Raw genomic sequence first — 23,086 nt, forward strand, 5'->3', positions numbered from 1 at the left:
TGTGTAATTCATGATTCAGTCAGTTGTACCCAAATCCACCTGCAATCACAGGTGTCAATGTGTCACTGGTTACATGTGACCAGCACTTCCAGCCTGTGACTGTGTTTCCTTGCTGGGCCAGGCACACTGATACTGTGATCATCTGTGCACTATGAGAATATATAAAGCTGTTGGGTTTTGATTGCCCCCTGGACAAGGCTTCTTGGGAAAATTAAAACTTAAAGCAAGTTTCCTTTTGGTGAGCATCACCACTTTTTTGTTCACAAAGTCTTACATCATGATACTTTTCAGCCACTGTATACAATAGCTGCATGGTTTATACAGTGGCTGCAATGTTGGCTTCCTATGTTGCAAGACCTTTGACTAACCAGTATGCTGTGTTTGTATGTTCTGGCTTTAGCTAGTTGCACCTGCTTTGCGTTACGTTCCCACAGTTTTGCGTGAGTGCCGGTCAGTGTGTGTTGTTCTGAGACAGACACAGCGGTGTTCGAGACTCGCGTTCTACCTTAGCTGCCATTTCATTAAAAGAATAATGAAACGCATTTGTTCAAGCCAAGTGTGTAGCGCCCTACCTAACACTGTAACTAGAAAGAGTGCGTGCTCTATCCCATTAGACCTCACCTATCAAAGGGAAACTCAATTACTTTGTTTGGTCTTTTAAAGAAAATTGGATTTTTGGAAATCTAAATTTATGTTGGTATATTTTTTTCGCTCTTTTCCTCAAATCTGCTTCTATTACGAGATGCAAGCTCTTCAATTGAAAATTCAGAGGAAAGGATACACGAAATTGAAATCAACCAATTCAGCAGGAAAACATGGAGATATACATGATAGAATTTCCACTGCAAGATTTTTGTATCTGTTCTTCTAGCAGCAGGTGTCCTCAATATAATGTGGGCATGTGTGTATACATTCAGCATGGAAGTGGTATAAAACTCACAGCCCTTTTTTATTTACACTTGATACACGATGTATATAGCCTCTATTAAAAAGATTATTACAGTTCAAGCCTGGTGTTAAAAGCACTGCAGAACAAGAATAATGCATAAAGCAAACACTGGTGCAGCCAAAAGACTCAGTGTTTGAATCTCAGATGAGATAATGCCTAAAACTAGAGCCAGAGAGAGCCACCAAGTCCCCAACACACACAAGGGAAACAAAATGGACAATCATTGAGGCTTGAACCTCCAATGTAGAAGGGACATATGTGTCCCACAAATGACATTTTTGCAACAAGGTGGAGCATGAAACAGTGTTTAAAATGTACTGAGAGGCTGGATCTGGTCATCCACATGGTCAGTTTTCTCCTTGCGATAATTGACTCACTCTCAAATGTATTTTAAGAAGAAACCTTTTGAACAACGGCTCAATTCCTTGTGTGCCCGAAGTGCTTAACCCTTTCAAAGCCAATACAGTTCAATGGTAAATGAATTCTCTTCACAGCAGGCATCTCAAGGTGATTTAGGTGGGCTAATGGGCCGTGGATGTGCATTGATCAGTCTTGGCATGGCTCCCTGCTGTATGCTAAGCGTGTGATTTCAGGCATCGCTGCTCCCTGAGTGGAGAGGATCTGAAAAGACAATGGATGAAGCCAGACCTGAAGCTGAGCCCCACAATCTACCATGCTAAGGGCTTTCTCTACTACTTCAACAGTATTGGGAGGACTCCTCTGGTGAGTGTGGTCTTTCAGAGCCCTTCAGTACCAACTTCACTGCTCTGTGCGCATTTCACATGCTGTATTTCATGTGCTGTATTTCATGCGTTGTATTTCACATGCTGTGTTTCATGAGCTGTATTTCAGGTGCTCTATTTCACGTGCTGTATTTCACATGCTGTATTTCATGAGCTGTATTTCATGTGCTGTATTTCATGCATTGTATTTCACATGCTGTATTTCATGAGCTGTATTTCAGGTGCTCTATTTCACATGCTGTATTTCATGAGCTGTATTTCAGGTGCTCTATTTCATGTGCTGTATTTCATGTGCTGTATTTCATGTGCTGTATTTTAAACTTGTCAAGTGAGTATGAAGGGTTTACGCAGGCGTGTCAAAGAAAGGCTCTTACACTCAATAGCTTCCCCCAGTTTCACTTCCTTGAGCTCCAGAGAAATGTGTCAGTGACTCCCTCTACCCTATTGCCAAACCTGCCTGTATAAAATCTGCAGATTAACAATAAAAGAATGTATAATCAGCATAACTGTTCCTATGCTATGAAAAGCAGATTGACATTTGGCCCTGCACATCTGCACAGATCGCAGTAGCTGGCCTTTCCTCTGTAGCTCTGATAGCGCACCCAAGGTTATTAGTACTAACCCTATTGCTCTTGCCCAGACCGTGAGACAGTGTAACTTTGTTTTAATGTACTCACCTGAACAATGGAGCTCAGTAGTGTTTTCAAATTTAAAGTTGAACTCTCTTATACTGTATATTACTTTCAAATGAAAATTTCATGGCTGTGTACTGCAGCACTGCACCTCCAGATCAACTGTATTCACAGAATATGAATTACAAGGTAAACACGTAAAAAGAGCTATGAAAAATGTATTCATATTTTTGTATGTTCTGTACAAGCTCAGCACAATCTTGCCTCAATCTCAGGTTGGAGGCCTTGAACAACATCTTAAGAGATGATATAAAACGGGCTCATTCTGAATGCAGAACGGGAGATTCCTGCTAGCTCTAACCCCATTCTAACCCCTGCAGGTATTCTGTGATTATCACGGACACTCGCGGAAGAAGAATGACTTCTTGTATGGCTCCAGCATCAGGGAGGCCTTATGGCAGTCTGGCTCCACTGTCAACACTGTGGCACTGAAGGAGGACCCTGGATACCGGGCAGGATCCTCCTCATGTTTAGTGTACCAGTCCTGATCTGTGTGGTGCACAGAGGCCCTTCCAATCCACCAATCTGGACCGAGACATGCTCTATTACTAGGTATCTCAATAAAATGCCTAACTGGTGTGAATGCTGGGACCAGTCAAAGATAGCAGACTGTGGCTATTCTGTGGCTTATCTGAACTTATTTGTTTGCCTTCCCTAAGCAAGGCTGCAGTTACTTGTGGTGTAATGGGGATGGAGTTTCCATTAGGACTGAGGAAGAACATTTGTTGTTGCAGACTCTTCCCAAAATCCTGTACAAGATAGCGCCAGCATTTGCCTTCCAGAGCTGCAGTTTCCTGGTGGAGAAGTCTCAGGCATCGACGGCGCGGGTGGGTGTGTGGAGAGAGATGGGGGTGGTGAGGAGCTACACCATGGAGAGCACCTACTGCGGCTGTGACCAGGGGCTCTACAAGGTAGGTGCTGCAGCTCTTTGTTCTTTGCTCAGGGATCGGGTCCCTTCAGTAACTCCCTTCCCATTCAGGTTCCTCTGTGGTGGTTGGGTATCCCAGACTTGTTTTTAGCAAGTAATACAGCCTCTTTGAGAAGATGCATGAACAAATTATAAGCTTTTCTTCCATTTCACGCCTGCTAATATGCTTGCAACTTGTTAAGGCTGTCATGCCACAGGGTAGGAATGTTCTGCCAGTGTGACCAAACGGGGGCAGTCATTGGGGGAAGTATTCTGTATCTGCAGTCGATGTATTACAACAGATCAGACATCAAAACCAGAAGCCTCAGGCTCAGTGATATAGGAATTAGTCCAGGCAGGACGCAGGCAATTTGTCCAGTTAAGTGCCTTTTAGAAATAACAAAAAAAATGAAAGGAAAGGTAATTTGTTGTCATAGCAGCAATCTAGAAGCAAAGTAACCCCTGCAAATATGACATGTCGAAGATGCTGTATCTGGCTCGGATAATGTATCACTGCACACCAGCTCTCTCCATTTATTAAACAGGCCTAAGACAGCTGCCACCAAGCTGCATGCAGGCCCGCGGGCTTCAGAGAACTTGGTCATGACATCATCACTGCTCCTCAGTGCACCTAGTCGCCTTGGAAACCAGGGAGTGAGTGGGTGCCTTTAATCAAATGACATCATCACTATGTAAATAATTCAGATGGTGTATACAGTACATCGTCTTTGTCACTGGAAATCATAGGGTTTTGCTTATCTACTACATAACCGTACCTGTGATAAGTAGTATTTTGAAACAACCTTTTAGGAAAATTGATCACAATCTGAATAGCAAACAGTGCAGTACATTGGAGGAGTCAGCTCTCCAGTCAGCACAATATACATTCTTATTCTCAATTAAAGGTGAACTTAACTCTAGGAAAAAATAACAATGCACATAAACAGTTAAAAAACATCAGTGCTCTAAACAGTGGACGGTTTTTAACAGTGATTATTGTCTGCTTTTCACAGGCCCGAGTTCTTCAGCATTTATTATTGTGTAAAGCAATGTGGACAAGCTGATCATATTTGCAAAAACTAGACAGATGTTTGCAGGACTCAATGTGGTAGCTTTCTACACACTGTAGCTATAGGCTTTCTCCATTCTCTGGCATCAAGGACGGATTGTCACTGCCATGCTGGCACCTCATATTCAGTACATGATGGGATTGTTTTATTGTGGGGGGGGGGGGGGGGGGGGGTGAATGAGTCCCTGTTTGTGAACACAAGCCTGTTCCTTTTTAGCTTGCAGGGAACCATTGTCTGTAATGTACAGATACCGGTATATATGTATGTGTGTGGACGGTGAGGGACCTCGACAGACAGGCCTGAGGTCACTTAAAAATATTGACTATACTTTCTTTCATAGCGTAGCCAAAAAACATCAGGAAATTACTGAACAATATGATTAGCTGTTTACTGTTCAAAAGACAATAAGACAAGTTTGCAAGGCCTAACTGATGAATGTACCTCCCCTCTGCCCTCTCCATCTCACGCTTATTCTCTCAGTCTCTTCTTCTTCACTTTAATTAGCCCTGTTGTGGGTAAAAATAGATCTGTTAATATGTGTTGTTTGTGATGCACAGTGTTCTAAAACGAGCAGCATTCTGAATGCTCTTTGAAAAATAAAAAAGAACATTAATGTATCCAAATGGTGTGACAGACCATCAGGCTGTGGAACGGGTCTCATACAAAATGAACTGGAGTTATCCCTCTCGAAGTCTTTAGTGCACCTGAACAAGCCTCCCTGAATTCAACTCTAATTCATCCCAATTAGCGGCCCCCACTCAACATGGGAGCCAGCGCAGAGAAAAGAGGCTTAATTACTCCCTCAGCCAGTCACTAAATCAGCTGCAGGTTAACTAAATTATCATGTACAAGTGCCCATGTTCTGCCGAGAACAATGAGAGGGGCCTGTGCTCAAAAAGTAGTTAAAAACACGCCTTCTCTTTTTCAGACAGGATTATACTCTGTTAATTCATAAAAAAAAAAAAAAAAAAAAAAAAAAACATTGGCAGATGTACTTTATCATGTAGGGTTAGATTGTGCAAATACTGATTGCACACACAAAGCATTCTTTCTTTATATATTTACACTGCTGTTTAAGACCTATAGAACTGAAAGTCACAGATATTGAGTGGAGATATGAAATGTCCTCCAGAAAGAACTGTTTCAATACAGAAAAAACAATCAAGATTGAAATAGAAAAGACCGAGCAGCTTCAAAGCAAAAGATTCCGAGTCCTCGCTATGCATCACGAAGAGTTCTTCTTTTCTTCTTTTTTCTCATATCTGTGCTGGAATGTTGAATTCAGAAGGTTTTAGAGAAAAAGAGAAAGGCCTAACCCACGTTTTGCTCTCTTTAAAAGTGAGCAGGAGACGGTTATGGCTTCTACTTTAGATAAACCGAAACACTGCCAGTTTCTGGAGTGACAGAAGAGCATGGGAACCCCATCATGGACGGGCTGAGTCAGCCAGGGAGGGAGGCTTCAAAGGAAAGTGATTTGCATCTCAAACACACCACCTCTACTTACCTGCAGCATGCTGTTCCTGCAGGCAAGGAATAGTTTCAGCAGTTCTTTTATTTTAACCCGCAAAATTACTTTTTATTTTATTGTTTACACTATATCAAAGTAATTGCTGGCAAATAACGTAGAGCCCAACTCACTTTCTGGTTAGTTCTGAGGGAGAGGGAGGCAGAGTAGCCTTGTGATAGTGCTGAGGGAGGGACGCAGGATCCAAGAGACAGTAGCCTGCCTAGTAGTGTGAGCTGAAGGACCAGGAGGAAGGCTGCCCTACTGCTTACATGTATGGGTGAAGGTTACGTGTGAGGGATGCAATGCAGGGACTGGGAGAGGCTGCAATAATGTAACAAGAGACAGACAGTGTATCCATTGTCGAGAGCTCATAACACAGAACCCAGGTACCTGTTTTTAAATGCTATCTCAACGACAGTACTTGTTTCCTTGATGAGCACTGTGGGGAGTGACATGACCTCCTTGTGCACCCAGCTGTAAGAATCAGTACAAACAAGAACACAAGCCAACCATGACGTCGTTTCAAGCTTGGTAGGTCATTTCTGAAGGAAATAATTTGAATGTGAAAATGTACTTCATAAAATATTAATCAATGTCTAATCCTGAAGAATAATCACAAAGCAAATACCAAAAAGAAGTGGGAAATGCGGGATGAGTGAAGGATTCTCAGAGCAAATAGTCTACCCTCAATCTGGAGTGTGCTTCAAGCTCATTGGAGTTTCTTGGGACAGAAATGAATACAACAACTTCCAGAAGGGGTTCAATTCCACTGAACAGAAATGAATACAACAACTTCCAGAAGGGGTTCAATTCCACTGAACAGAAATGAATACAGCAAGTTCTTACGTTGAAATTGGGATGTACTTTGTGGGATATAGAGTACAGTACACTGTATGTTGCTTACTTAAAGAAAAGTATATTCTGGAAGTACAATACAATGTATTGAACATGTTTTTCAAATATAAAACATAAAAACGGCTGCAATTATTGGAGCAAAATAAATGCTATGCAAAATATAAGTGTTTAGTATTGTGGGCAGGGGCACTTTGTTGTGTAAATTGTCACCGGTTTCTCAAAGTGGCACAGACTTGAATGGGTGCAGAAACCTAGTTAATAGTCTTCTAGAGGACAGTGTGTACTGCTGCCCACATTTCAGACTGCCTGTAGCTGTCAGCTGTGAATAATTGTGTACGGGCTTGCTTTTAAATGAGAATGCACTCTAAACCCAGCTCAGGACTTTGTTGCTGGTTTGTCACCCTGGTTGAGTAGCTTTGTTCTGGTGGCAGGGGTCAAAACATTAGCTGGTAGGGCTTTTAATAGAGAAGGAAGTATCATTTAGTATCTTATTGAAACCTTACATTGCAACTGACACCCTAATACAGGATGCATACCAAATACCGTAATGCAGCTCTGTAATAAACAACGTTTTTAAACTTGCTGATAAGCACTGCACTGCTCTGCTGTTTCCTTAATGGGATTTCCAGAGACAGGTAGGTCTGTCAAGTCGAACTAGAATTCTTATTTTATTTATGTAACATTAGCAATTCCAAATACCCCGGGGAGCGTGCAGTGTGGCTGAACTACACAGCACATTGCAATAGGACCGCTGCTTCTGATCCTTTCATCAGATACTCTAGTCTACAACATGGGAGCTTAGATATTTATAAGACTCGAATCTCTTTAGGGATTTTTTCTACTGCTATGGTCCAGCATTAAAATATGAATAATATATATCTATACCAGTATCTATATTTCGGGGTCCAAAGTTATATCGCTGCTCTACCCATTTTAACAACAAAAAACAAAGTGCACTCATTGCGTCTTTCATGTACCCTTTAATACCTCAAGGGTCCGAGCAACCCTGTGTTAAACAGAGGCATCAACTACAACATTACTGTAAATACACATGAAAATCAGGGCATGCAGTAAGTGCACAGGGTCAGTACGAGAATGGATTGAGTGTCCCCTTCAGAAGCTCTTGTTCTCAGGGTGTGCTGGCTGAATGCTGTTTGTTGTTTTCTCGAATCAGATTTTGGATAGCACACAGACTATAGTATTCAGTAAAATACTTTGACATGATGGTACAGTTTGCCAGGTATGAAGTTCATTCAAACCCAGTAATGTAAAGGCAGTAGCTGTGATCATTTTAAACATTCCAGGTGCTCTGCAAATAATATGCATTATTAACATGGCAGGGTTACGTTTACATGCAAACATCTGTTTTAAAATATCCCCTAAACCTAAAGCCCCCTGCCCCCCTATAAATGAAATGTTAGCAGCCCAATTAAAGAATGTAGCTGCAGGTTTGTGAGACTGACGTGGAGTCTGCTCCTCCAGCCGCAGTGATATATAAATCGGTCTCCGTGCCTGCTGGTGCTGCATACTGATTCCAGCATCTTCACTCACTGCACAGAGCGAGGGGATCTCACAGGCATAGCAGAAGCTTATCGATCAAAAGCACAAAACTCTCTGAACTTCAGTCTTTTAAGAAACAAAAAGCATGCTGTAAAATGGTGAATTGAATTTCTCATTTGATGCTTTTTTCCCAGTAGTGTTCACTTTGTGACTATCTCTGTTTAGAAACAGAGATTATTTCATAGTTACTCTGCTCTGCAAGCCCATGCAGATTCACAGGCTCAGAGCCAGGGGAGTCAGCTGGGGAGTAACAGGACTGCAGCACCCGCTGTGTCTCCCACAGCCAGGGCTCAAGCATTTACTCTTTTTTCTTGTCACACAGAAGCACATCTTTTGTGATAAAGCAATTGCATGCCGTGATCGAGCCCATGGCTGCTGTGTTTGTTATTTGTAAATAAAGAGCTTGATAAGCACATGCTGCTGTTATTGTTTCTGAAGAGCCTTCTCTCTCTTGGGCTCTTTGGAAGCCATTTGGCTGTATTGGTTTTGTTAGCCTGGTTAGGACCCCTGTTTCCCCTCCACCACAGTGGAGGTGCTGCAGTGATGGGGCTTGTTTTCTAGGTGAGGCGTTATCAACACAGAGTCTGTCCCACATGGAACCAGGGCCATGTGGTTTGACAATGACAGTAGATACTGTCACTTACAATAAAGATAACAATGATCTTTCCACTGCTCTTTCAAACCAGATCGATTCAATTGCAGATGAGAGGCGAATCTACTTTACTGATTTGGTATAATTGCAATTTCCCTCTGTCGAGAGAGATTTTTCTACCTAATGAACAGATAAAATAAGAAAAAAAAATCTCTTGCCTGCAATATACAATACAGCCAACTGAAATATAATTGGAAGTTTGAGCCATCTTTGTTAAAGAGCAAGGCAAGCAGTAAAAGCAGTTGTATTCAGTTCATGTGGACGTTGTTTTTGGTGTACCTTTGCCAGTATTCATGTTCTTTAAGTTTCGAGTGTGCTTGGGGTTCTCATGTGTCTGCAGGTTCACCAGCACAGTTCAGATCTGAACTCACATCACAAAGCACTCAGGCTCCAGTACTTGTGATCCTACAGTGCATCTCTTAAAAGGGGCCTGAAATGTACATGTGAGTCTGGAGCCCTACATGCACTCCTATATAAGATTTAATTTGAGACGTGATGCTTCTACTAGCACAATGCAAACTTTATCCCTCGAGAACAGAAAGGAAGGGGCAGGGCTTGGGTAAGAGGAGGAAGGTACGCTATCCCTCGAGAACAGAAAGGAAGGGGCAGGGCTTGGGTAAGCAGCAGGGTACGTTATCCCTCGAGAACAGAAAGAAAGGGGCAGGGCTTGGGTAAGAGGAGGAAGGTACGCTATCCCTCGAGAACAGAAAGGAAGGGGCAGGGCTTGGGTAGGAGGAGGAAGGTACGCTATCCCTCGAGAACAGAAAGGAAGGGGGCAGGGCTTGGGTAGGAGCAGCAGGGTACACCATCCCTCGAGAACAGAAAGGAAGGGGCAGGGCTTGGGTAAGAGGAGGAAGGTACGCTATCTCTTGAACAGAAAGGAAGGGGCAAGGCTTAGGTAAGAGGAGGAAGGTACGCTATCCCTCGAACAAAAAGGAAGGGGCAGTGCTTGGGTAGGAGCAGCAGGTTTGCACAACTGCTGGAAAGGGCTGGGCCTTGTTGTTCTTTTATGTTTTATTTAGCATTGTTAAGTCTGCTTTTTCTTTTAGAAATCTCTAATGACTGTTTCCTTTAAAACATAATTATGATTTAAAAAAGAAAGATATAGCTTAATGAATTCATAGCAGTCATAACATGATAGGGCAAGGTTTAAGTTAATTATTAAAGTCTACCATATTGTTAAATTAGGTGAGATACACTCTACTATGAAAACAATTAGTAAGTTCTGCATTTAATTTGGGCATGTGCTGAGACTAATTTGCTTTCTTATTAATAGGACACATGCCAGACAAAGGTTAACAGCTTTACTTTGTAATGAGCTTCAGCATATTTAGTTCAGTATTAAACACAGCCTTCAATTGAGCTGATGTTTGTGTAACTATTGTGCAGTCAATGGTTCAGAAACACACTCATTTTCACTGATAAATAAGGTTTTGAACTGCTGATTTTCAGTCTTCTTAATAAAAAGCTTACTTGTGTTTCCCAAATGTTTATGTTCTTAACAGCAGCACCCAAAGCTGTTACATCACTGTTAAATTGCACTTGCTCTGCGGTAATCTACAGTCAAACTACACTTTGCTTTTTGTACCAGTTTACTGCATATATATGTCATGAGCTTGGAGTAGCTGTCAATATATTTGAAACTGTGAAACATGGCACAGTGGCCGTCAGAGATTTTGATAGACTGGTGTGTCAGAACAGCAGATAGCTTGACCAGCTACTGAAGTGAACTGTGATCCTGTCACGTTGTAAACACAGTAAGAATTGATTTTTCCCTGAATAAACAGCTACAATTCTATGCATCGTGCTCATGTAACCCTTGCCGGCGTGCTGAATTCTGACTCTCCCGAATGCTTATTGTCAGTCTGAACGGCTGCTCCTGTGGTCAGGGTTGTCGTGGAAGGTGACGGGCGCTGTGCTATCACAGTGTGTCCCCAGGGCACCGTAGCTCACTGCCGCTCACAGGAGACAGGCGGGGCTGTGAGGCAAAGCCCCTGCCTCATTGTGATGCAGACCCTGCTTTACACATCATTGTAGCTGCGCTCAGCTTTGAAAAGGCACGGCTTATCTACAGAGGCAGGAACTGCAGGAAGGAAACAGAGAAAGCTAGATAGAAAGAATGAAAGAATGAAAGAATGAACCAGAGAAAAAGATAGCAGGAGAGAGCAGACAAGTTAAAGAGGAACAGTCCCGCAGGAAAACAGTGTCGTTCTGTCATTCTGCCAAAAACACTACAGATAGAGAAGAGAAGAAAGTGTTTATGAGGGTTATATAATCTAATAGGTAACATGTCCTCAGCAAGGCATTTTCAGAGGCCATCATTTTACACAAATAATAGAAGGAGGCATATCTTTATCTGATCACAGGGGGTTTTGCTCCTCAACCATGCAACAGTTTTGGAAAGGGGAGTGCATGTTGCATGTTGCATGTTGCTTCCCTGTTGAATGAGTTTACATCCCCTACCTCTTTGCAAGGAGGCTGGCATGTATGCACACATCAGCAAGTGAATGGAAATGCAATGAAAAGGGTTGCCTTCACCCCCAGGGTCTGCAGATTGGAACTCAAGAGCTGGGCTCCTAGTGTGCCAGTGTCTTCTAGCTCTAAAGAGGAATTCTCTGCTCTACAGCAAGCTAATCATCCCTGCGTCTGCACTCGGAGAACTCAGTGACAACCGCCTGGATCACAAGTCCAACAGGTGAGCTTGTGTTAGTGTCCCGTGGATTCAAGGACAAGTGAAGCTTCAAGTCACACCTCTGACAGGTCTTTCAGAACGGGCTCACCAATGAAAGTCACAACTTCTGCCTTCCCTGGTGCAACTTCTGTTTAACTAGGGAACGTGTTCCCTCCCCCAGATTCCACCCACATAGTGCCAGGCTCAGCGATGCTCTTCTGTTTAACTAGGGAACGTGTTCCCTCCCCAGATTCCACCCACACAGTGCCAGGCTCAGCGATGCTCTTCTGTTTAACTAGGGAACGTGTTCCTTCCTCCAGATTCCACCCACACAGTGCCAGGCTCAGCGATGCTCTTCTGTTTAACTAGGGAATGTGTTCTCTCCTCCAGAGTTCATCCACACCGTGCCAAGCTCAGCGATACTCTTCTGTTTAACTAGGGAACATGTTCCCTCCTCCAGATTCCACCCACACAGTGCCAGGCTCAGCGATGTTCATTTTTTAAAATAGGGAACATGCTCTCTCCTCCAGAGTTCATCCAGGCCTGGCTAAGTGACCCCAGTTTGTGTCCTTTCATCCACACAGTGCCAGTCTTAGCGATGCTCTTCTGTTACAGATCACTCCTGAAGAGTGAGATGAGGTCATGGGATATATGCGCTGAGAGTCAAGCTGTAACTTGTAAAGCTGAGCTTTTTGAACCAGAACTCTCGCCCAGATTAGTCCATGCGGTTGTGATGGTAATGTGGATTTATTGTGGTAATCAACAGCCTCCATTCAATAGTAAAATATAAAAGAAGCTTAAAAACTATCCAGTTAGTGAAAATAAATATGTAATTAAAATAAATTACAGCAACAAAAGCAAGACCGTTAACCTCATCAAGACAAATCCATATGGAAAGAACATGTGTTTTCAGTGTATTTATAATCTAGAAGGCATTCATGCACAGCAAAGCTTTTTCCAAGAAGAGGTGCTGACCAGAAGGCACTTTATATATTAATGTCTCTGCAGAGTTAAAAACTAGTTCACAGCATTGATATATAAAGCATGTATACTCTGCTTGTTGCCGCTCATACAGACCTGGTTGGTCGCACCCTCAGAAATCTCTTATTCTTTTAGACTTGACTACTAATAATTATATGCATCGATTCCTCTTGCATTTTGTTTAAAAAACATTACATTTTTTATTAAAACACAACATGAAACAAACACAACGTATTTGAGACATAGCTGTATGCACACGATAGATACAATCGCTGCAGCACCTGATGAAGACACACTGTGCGTTGGAAAGCGTTGTGTGTGTTTCATGTTTTGTTTTAATAAATAATAACATGTTTTTTTATATATATATATATATATATGGTGAATATGGGCCATTAATTTAAAATATATAGCTTGTCATTACAAATAAAACAATATGTCAAACACATAGAATTAAGTGAAGGAAACTTTTCACAGATCCAATGGTAACTCTTTCCTGTTCTCAACCCTGGCAGCAAGCCAGCTGAGAGGGGATACTTTTCTGGCAAATGAACCCTGGGAAGACCAGGAGCCATTGCCAAGCCCTGGGTCCCTGAAACAAGCCAGTCATACATGCAGGTGTCTGAATGTAGTGTTGGTCCCAGGCGGCCGGATTAAATATAAATACGTTTTCAGGGCAATCTTAAAATGTTCCAATTGGACGCACAGTTAAGACATCAAAGCAAAGAGAAATGGCAGAAATATCTGATGGCTGTGTTTTTAATTACACTATTAACACTCATCCAGTCTGCCATTAGTGTGGCTTAAACCCAGCAAAGACTCGTCTCCATTCAGTTTAACAGCTTCTTATCGGCTGGCAGTGCAGACTCCTCGCAATTCAGCTGTTCCATGTTTTTGCAATAGGGTCCAGCAGTAAACTGATATAAACGACAGCATAGATAACTGCACTATTACTACCTGGGGACAACAAATCAAAGATCACTTATTACCTCCTAACCACAGATATGATGCAGCTAACCTGCTGTTTACAGTGCCTTTTGTGTGTTCTGCTCTTTCAGTGCAATGTAATGGCATGTGAAGACCAGACAGATAAATAGAAGAGTACACACAAATCTACATTCACTGTTAAATCAAACAAACACAGACAGGGGATGCTACTGGAACACTAAACTACTCACCATAAGAAAGCTGTGTTAGAGAGCCTGTAAGCACTGTTTGTTTCATTTCCTACCTGTTTGATGTCTTTCACTCAGCAGCACAGTGTTCTGATTGGCAGAGCCTTGATCATGGTGCTGCAGCCTCTTTCCTCTGCAGCCTCCTGCTTGCTCGACTTGTCTCTGAAAATCAGGAAGATAGATTTTTATTCATATAAAATGAACCAAGGTTGCAGATTTTGATTTAGAAGACCAGCTTATGGAACTAGCTGTGAAGGAGATGATGGAAGGTATATTGAACACATAAGAAATGAAGGAATAAGAACATTTAATGAGAATCGCTTTAACCACACATCAGAACGCTGGCTGTTTAGAGCAAAGTACACAGAATATTTAAAATTCAATATCAAATTAAAGTCACCTTGGGGTAACGAGCTATGGTAAAAAAAAAAAAAAATCCCTGCCACAAACATATCCAACTCTACAGCAAGCTCTCCAGATGTGTCTGACCCTGTGAGAACTGGAGTCAGTGTGTCTGTGTAATTCATGAAACTATAATGAGCCGACGTGGGGCTTCTTGGGAGTTTTGTGTTTGCTTCATGTCATTTCGTGGGATTTCTTGGGGGGTTTGTGATTTGTTTCATGTCATTTTGTGGGGTTTCTTGGGGCTTTTGTGGTTTGCTTCATGTCGTTTTGTGGGGTTTCTTGGGGGTTTTGTGGTTTGCTTCATGTCATTTGTGGGGTTTCTTGCGAGTTTTGTGGTTTGCTTCATGTCGTTTGTGGGGTTTCTTGGGGGTTTTGTGGTTTGCTTCATGTCGTTTGTGGGGTTTCTTGGGGGTTTTGTGGTTTGCTTAATGTCGTTTCTTGGGAGTTGTGGTTTGCGTCATGTCATTTTTGGAAAGAAGGATAGAAGGAAAGAATGTTTATATGAACAAGAGTCAGAAAAAAACCCTGCTCATCTAAAACAGGTGTGGTCTTCCATGATAACTGAAGAGAAAATAATGAGAATAAATGAGGGGTTCATGGGTGCACCTGTCTGTTTCAGGATATAGTCTCAGAGTTCACTAGTTTACCCCATCTGTGGGAGCATGCAGGTCTTAGAACAAAGCCACTTTTAAAATAAGCAGCTCCCCCACAGCTTATGAAAAGCCTTCATGTTTTTATTGTGTAGGATAACAAGTGCTGAGGTTTCAGTGTCTGGATGTCTCCTGCCTGCATTGGAGTGGCATTTTGATCCGTCTCCCTGACAGCTGACACGGCTGCTGTCAACAGATGAATATCAGTTCCCCTGAAACTCTTCCCCCTCCAGGATGTTGGCTGTGTGTAATCTGCAGACCCCCAGCACCTCCGTACTCTTCTATCAAAGCCCAGGATTTTCTGCAGTGAAGTGCTTTCTTTTTCACCTTTGCCATTCTTTCAATATCTCTGCTTGCTTTTTTACTTCCTTGCACAGAAAAAAACAAATCTATATAGCCAAAGATATTAATCAAAATTCATTCAAAAATGAAGAGCGTCTCTTTTATTACTTCAATTTCATAGAAGCATATGGTACAATCAAATCTCTCTTCTGAAGGGGAAGAATATATCTGTTAAATCGAATATAAATTCATGTGAAAAAAATGAGGTAACGCATTGAACCAAACAGATATAAAGGTTAATAATGAGTATCAGTAATCTAAATGTAATTATGTCTGAATTCCTATTGAATTTATATTGAAGTAAATATTTTACCGTAGCATATTTTCTCATGAAAATGCAAATAATGTAACAATTGCAAACCGTGTTCACTGATATCTTTCCACTGTCCGCATTTCACTTAATTGGCAGGACAGAAGGAAACATTAGAGGGTAGCCATTAAGGGTATATTGTAATTGGAATGTCACTATATGCCAGTGGTCACAAAGTAACCAGTGCCAAGTACCACAAAGAACTGCTTTGTATTTGCAGTGCGAGGATCTGTTTGTAGGGTCAGGATCCCGTTGGGAAAGTGCATGCAGGCTTGAAGAGCTGTCTAGTTATTTTTAAAGGAATGGCTTTTGATTTGCCGTCTTCTCTAGATGTTTCAATGGTAACACTTTACCTAGTAGCTGCATAGTAAATTCATGTGTACTTACACATCATTAGAGTGTTTTTATGCAGTTATAATGTACTTAACATGTACATCTTTTTGCATGATCTATGCAAGGACACAATTGTATCAAAAGGGTTAGGTTTAGAGTTAGAGTTAACTTAGGGGGGTTAATTTTAGAGTTAGGATTAGGGTTAGGGTTAGGTTTAGTATTAGGGATAGGGTTAGGGTTAGGGTTAGCATTAGGGATAGGGTTAGGGATAGGGTTAGGGTTAGGGTTAGCATTATGGATAGGGTTAGGGATAGGGTTAGGGTTAGGGTTAAGGTTAGAGTTAGGGTTATATCATGCAAGAAATGTGCACATTAAGTTCATTACAACTATGCATAATATCATTGTAATTACATGTAAGTTCACATGTATTTGCTACGTAACTACTATGTAAATACTCAGTAGTTAGTGACACAATGCAAAGTGTTACTGTTTCAATAATGCTGCCTGCTAGGATTGCCTCGCCCCTGCCCCTCTTGATAACTGAGTTCATAGTCGTCTCTCTGCTCCAAAAGAGAGGACATGATCCTCGCACTGGTTATTTTTGAGAGTTTGTATATTTTAACAAAGGAGCCATAACTCAAGGGACACGGTTTACAAGATCCTTTTATTTAATCACATTCTTTGGAAAAAATGTGCTTCTGTTTTACGGCTCATATGTTCCATGTACTGTTTTTGAATTTGTATTTTATTATTAAATAAAACATTTCTTCATCAAAAAGGTATTTTAACTTCAGCAACGAGAAACATGCACTTCAGAACGCTTACAATAGAATACATAGAGTGGCTGTCTCTCAAAATCACAATGTGTATCTGTCAAAGGAGCTGGTAATGCAATTGAAAGAGCGACCATCACAACTGAGGGAATAAATCAACTGCAATCAAACGAAAAGGGCTTCCCAAGAGCATTATTAACACAGAACACAGTAAACAAACATTTCAGTGCGTTCGAATGGAGATATAAGGAACCCTCGTCTAATTAGACTAGTTACTTTCTGTGATTTGAAGGTTTGTTTTTATGTCATAGAGGGCTCCTCTCTTCAGCTGAATGGAATTGTACCACATCTATGGAGCAGTTTAGTGAGATTCTCAAATGCAATGGTGATGCCAAGCTATAATTACACATTTAAGTGTGTGCTCCAATGACACGGGGAGCGGGCAATCAGATCGAGATCCACAGTGGACACTGCTGCCCTGGCTTACATAAAAGAGATAATAATAATAATAATAATAATAATAATAATAATAATAATAATAATAATAACATTAAAACAAGCCCTGAATACAATTTAGAGTAAATAGTTTTAAAATCAACATCAATGTGTTTCAATGGTTAACAACAACTAAATAACAAAATAAAAATCCTGCAAGCTAATTGTGGGTGGAATAAGATGCAGTGTCTCAGTTGAGAAATGGCACCGTATTAGAGTAAGTGAAGTGTGAAGCTCTCCCTCCCTCTAGTTGTTTCTCCAGCAGGACTGTGCTGAGGGGGCATTGCCGTCTGCTCTGAGTTGCTGGCAGCGCACACCCAGAAGCAGCTCAACAGCAAGATTTCATTGACAATAAAGAACAATTCAGATTGTATACTGAAACCACAGTGCTCCCCGTGAGGCCGACAGCAGCTACATGCAATAGGGTTATTTCACCTGTTTATTTAGGACCATTGAGTAAATGTAGTGCTAATATCTCTTTTCACATCCCACAATGTAAGGGAACAGTAGGGTAAGCAATGGAAAAGGAACACCCCTCCCTCCCTCAATACACAATGAATCAATCAAACTGCAGCATGTAAATGGCACAGCTTCAAACCTGTCTTAATGATTGAATTTACACTCTGCACTGATTAACTGGGATTGCAAAGTCATTCAAATGGGAATTACGTGGGAGTTCCTCTGGTCCCCTCCTAATACTTGTAGTAATGATTAGGGTTGTTAGGGTAATAAAAAACACTGCATGAGAGCGCCTCACAATCATTTCAATTAATGTTCATTATTGACTAGTTTATATAACTTATGGCTGTTATTTCGGGTCCATCTGTTTCAAATGGATTTTCCCCAATATTATAATAATAATAATAATAATAATAATAATAATAATAATAATAATAATAATAATAATAATAAAGTAAGCTGCTTTATATAACTCTTACTTAAAAAAAGACTTTGACAGCATTGATTTTTCTATACATTTTCCAAAGGCTAAGGCAGTAGCCGTCTCTGTAAGTGCCTGTAATGATGTTAGATGCAGTGCTTTGTGAACAGCATTGATGTCTGCTCTTCTGGTTAGAACATTGCCCCTCACAGCCAGGCCGCTGCACACCCTCTCGATCCCACAATCTCACACTCCAGCCACAGCGGACTGCACATCCTGCAAATCCCACAATTTCACACTCCAGCCAGCGGACTGCTGCACAATCCCACAATCCCACACTCCAGCCACAGCGGACTGCTGCACATCCTGCAAATCCCACAATTTCACACTCCAGCCACAGCGGACTGCTGCACACCCTCCCGATCCCACAATCCCACACTCCAGCCACAGTGGGCTGCTGCACACCCTGCCAATCCCACAATCCTACACTCCAGCCACAGCGGGCTGCTGCACAATCCCACAATCCTGCACACTCCAGCCACAGCAGCGGACTGCTGCACACCCTCCCAATCCCACAATCCCACACTCCAGCCACAGCGGACTGCTGCACACCCTGCCAATCCCACAATCCCACACTCCAGCCACAGCGGACTACTGCACATCCTGCAAATCCCACAATTTCACACTCCAGCCACAGCGGACTGCTGCACACCCTCCCGATCCCACAATCCCACACTCCAGCCACAGCGGACTACTGCACACCCTGCAAATCCCACAATCTCACACTCCAGCCACAGCGAACTGCTGCACACCCTCCCGATCCCACAATCCCACACTCCAGCCACAGCGGACTGCTGCACACCCTCCCGATCCCACAATCCCACACTCCAGCCATAGCGGACTGCTGCACACCCTCCCCATCCCACAATCCCACATTCCAGCCACAGCGGGCTGCTGCACACCCTACAAATCCCACAATCCCACATTCCAGCCACAGCAGACTGCTGCACACCCTGCCAATCCCACAATCCCACACTCCAGCCACAGCGGACTGCTGCACACCCTGCAAATCCCACAATCTCACACTCCAGCCACAGCGAACTGCTGCACACCCTGCCAAACCCACAATCTCACACTCCAGCCGCAGCGGACTGCTGCACACCCTGCCAAACCCACAATCTCACACTCCAGCCGCAGCGGGCTGCTGCACACCCTGCCAAACCCACAATCTCACACTCCAGCCACAGCGGGCTGCTGCACACCCTGCCAAACCCACAATCTCACACTCCAGCCACAGCGGGCTGCTGCACACCCTGCCAATCCCACAATCCTACACTCCAGCCACAGCGGGCTGCTGCACACCCTCTCGATCCCACAATCCCACACTCCAGCCACAGCGGGCTGCTGCCTTTACTGTGAAAATGAAATCATTTGTGTTATTTCATATTCTTATTCTGGCTTTTATTGAAAGAGTGTTATTTTAAAGTGCTTTGCGGTACCCTGCCAATAAAGACAGGGACTCAAACAGACAGAGATTCATAGGAAGAAATGGACCAGAATCTAATGCACGGGCCCCGAGGGCTTTGACAAGAGGAGATCCAAACAGTGTTTCTGTTTGGGAAGATCACCCTGCTACTGTGTGCTGGAAATCATGCCTTATATCAGGGTGATTATACTATGATGATCTGTGTGGCAAAACATAGTCTGTACAGGAATGAGGAATAATATATATAAAACAACAATCTGATATGCAATATGATTTCCCCATCAGTAACTAATCCTGACCTCAACCCCAACCCTAACCCTGCTTTTGTTATTCTTGATAATATATCTAGATACGATTACCTTAGTCTGAAAAAGGGGGAAATTGCTGTTTCTGATCTTCTGCTGTTGTTGACAGCAAGGGTTCACAAAAATGCTGTTTTTGTGAATTACATTAAGAGCTGTTCGAGGATACCATTGATAACTTGTATGGGTATTGTGACCACATGGTAACAGGACAGTTGTGCTAGTCCATGTTAAAGGATGAAGCATCTATACAGTTTGCAGATACACAGTGGACATATCATTTTAGATACAAATAATTATTTGTCCTTGGTTAATAATTGACATGTATTTCCCCTGTGGATATTTAAACTGTTTCTGGAGACTGTAGACAAAGATAAAAAGCTTTTAAAATGTTGTTGGATTCCTATGAATGTGATTCCAAGGTGCACATGCTGTAACAGGCAAAGCAAACATTCACAGTGAAAGAGTTTAAATAGTTGAAGCTAGTTCCAATTGAGTCCAAGGTACTGTACTATTAAATGGCGTGCAATCATTTTCCACATTTCCGTTGCCTTGCCCTTCTTCCTGCTTCAGCAGTCATGTCATTATAAAGAGTGTGAATCCATTGGCATTATCTGTCTTTGTCCACTCATTCTATCAGCTGCATCGATGAACTCTTATTTTACACGCCTGAACGATTCAGAATTCACCTGCTGGCGAATTTGAAACCGTGAGGATCTTTAAAAGAAAAAACTCATCTCATTATTACCCCAAACTGTAAAACATTTAATGCAGTTCTGGGATATTGACAACTTTATAAATTACTGCCATTGACAAGCTTCTGTTTCCAGAGAAGCAGACACTCTTAGCTATAGTCTGAAGCCATCTGAATCCTGACTGACTGAATAAATGCTGCAGTTTGATAAAAAGAATAAAAGCTCATTACTGAGGCGTCTGACAGAACGTCACGATAGTTTTGCTGACAACTTTCAGTTGAGAAACAGTAGCTGTGAGGATGAGCCAGTCCCATGCCAGTCTCGTACTGAGTGTGCATCTCACAATTGTCTATGGCGTTTACCAGAGGAGTAAAGTAATATGGTTGGCAGACATGTAACACAGGCGCACATGTTTCTGATAAACAAAGCAATCGTAGGGTTGTGTTCTGCTTGAGATTTCTGACATTTTACTGTTTGAGAGTGACATCAGATCTCAGCAACACTTTAGTTAGGGGTCTGATAGAAGTGATTATAAACAATCTATAAACATGCTATTAATTATACTAGTAACAATTATAGAATAGGGTTAGGAATAATAACACTATTATTGTACACTTGTGTCATTGTTTTTTTGCCATTGTTTCTAATCAGATATAGTTTATCTGCCTGTTTTTGCCAAGCTGTCTGTCTTTGTTTGTCATTACATGTCTGTCTCACCAATTCTATGAGGCTGCTTTGTTTTGGCAATACAGTTATTATGTGATTTTGCCATTGTGTGTTTGCTTGTGTTGCTATTGTTTATAATAGCTTATAACGGAGGCCTAAACTAAAGTCTACACTAAACTACATCTCTGTGTGGGGTGGAGGGGTTTCATCACTTGTTTCATGCTAATCAGATTGTAATCCTTATGTAATTGTTCCAATTAGAATCTGTCTGAGATGCGAGGAGGACAAAAATAGGTGATGTGAGAAATAAATGCCATGCAATTGCTGGCTGTCAGAGCAGCAGTGTGATGGTGTGTTTATTAATAGAGAGAGCTGTACTGTAAATACACTTCCAACTCATGTATTAGCACTTGCTAGGTGGTATATAGAGGCTAGGGTTACTTACCTGCCCTGGGAAGGCTTGTCCTTGTACTAAAGACAATGAAGAACACAGGCAATTCAACTGCAAAAGCCAAGCCACCTAAACATAGAAATGAAAGTCTGTGCTGCCTAATACAGTGCTGCCTCGCTATAATGTTCTCGGTTATAACGGGCCTCGGATATAACGCTTCTCCAGCATGTCCCCCAATTGCTTATACTAGTGATTCATGCAATATTTCTACAGTAAATACAGTATCGGTGTTGTTCAAACTGTAAAGAACTTCTCAGTCTAACTTTCGTTTCTGTCTCTCTCTTTTGATACAGTATCTGAACTGAAGAAAAGCTGCACTGACACTTTGTAACACAGACATCTTATTCAGAATTCATTTTATAACTAAATAAATATTAGGCCTATTACATGGTTATCTTTCCTCATGTATTTACTTTTTTCCTGTGAGAGGAGTTGCAGCTTTCTCGGGGAGACGACCCACTTCCGCTTCGCTTCAGCCCCACTCCGGCAGCCGAGCCTGGGGCGAGCCCATTCCCTCTCCCCCTCGCCCGACGACCCACTCACCTTATCTCATTTAGTTTTCTTGTCTATGTCTTCGAACTGATCTCCCAACGCCATTTAGCCAGGCTATTTATAGTTTAAAAACTGCTAATTAAAGTGATCCACGAGTGGGAATGTTACCTTCTTTTATAGCGTTGATTACATGGTGTTTTATGCATGGTTAATTCACGGAAAGTTACATTTTTGCTTCACTATATGTGCATTATAGAGAGGGAGTTATTTGATTTAGTATTTTAGTCAGATGTGTGCTGTTATGCGTCCCCCCCGAGGCCCACATTATAGCGAAGGAGCTCTGTATATACATAAACATGATAATGAATGATGCAGAATGGTTTTAGAGAAGAACTCTGCTGGGATCCGGGAAGGCATCCTCTTCCACTAATCCATGTTAAATATGCATCTCTTTCATTTCATGAAAAGCATGACATGAATCCTTCTGCTGCGGTTCAAGCTGTAATCCCCTCGGATGCTTCCCTAACTTGTGTGTGTCTTCAGTGCGCAGGATGGCCAGTAGAATTCCCGGAATTGTGTGAAGAGGGACTGCATTAAACATCATAGATGTTGTATAATGTGTGTGTGTGTATAAGCTATTCCCCGCAGTGTTCCCGCCATTGTTTAAAAGCAGCAGTGAATCATGTTTTCTGATGACACTTCAACTGCCTGCCTGCTGTAGGTTTGTTCTTATGAATCCAAATGCACTTCTTTCAGTATGGAAACATGGGGAATACACATTGCATCAGCATGGGACACACCATAGGGAATACACATTGCCTCAGTATGGGACACACCATAGGGATACACATTGCATCAGTATAGGGATACACATTGCATCAGTATGGGAACAAACCATAGGGATACACATTGCGTCAGTATGGGAACACACCATAAGAAATACACATTGTATCAATATGGGACACACCATAGGGATACACATTGCGTCAGTATGGGAACACACCATAAGAAATACACATTGTATCAATATGGGACACACCATAG

The 23,086-nt window shown here is 42.1% G+C and overlaps 1 long non-coding RNA gene across 1 annotated transcript; it reads left to right on the forward strand.

Annotated features, from left to right (window-relative positions):
- Nucleotides 1-624: 624 nt before the first annotated feature.
- On the forward strand, nucleotides 625-15,997 carry LOC121294887. The gene is made up of 5 exons (XR_005946836.1): nucleotides 625-1,672; nucleotides 2,705-2,936; nucleotides 3,119-3,295; nucleotides 11,480-11,630; nucleotides 14,913-15,997. It is a non-coding gene; the product is annotated as an uncharacterized LOC121294887 (long non-coding RNA).
- The last annotated feature ends 7,089 nt before the right edge of the window (nucleotides 15,998-23,086 follow it).

Source organism: Polyodon spathula, chromosome 19 (assembly GCF_017654505.1).
Source record: "Polyodon spathula isolate WHYD16114869_AA chromosome 19, ASM1765450v1, whole genome shotgun sequence".
Classification (NCBI taxonomy): domain Eukaryota; kingdom Metazoa; phylum Chordata; class Actinopteri; order Acipenseriformes; family Polyodontidae; genus Polyodon; species Polyodon spathula.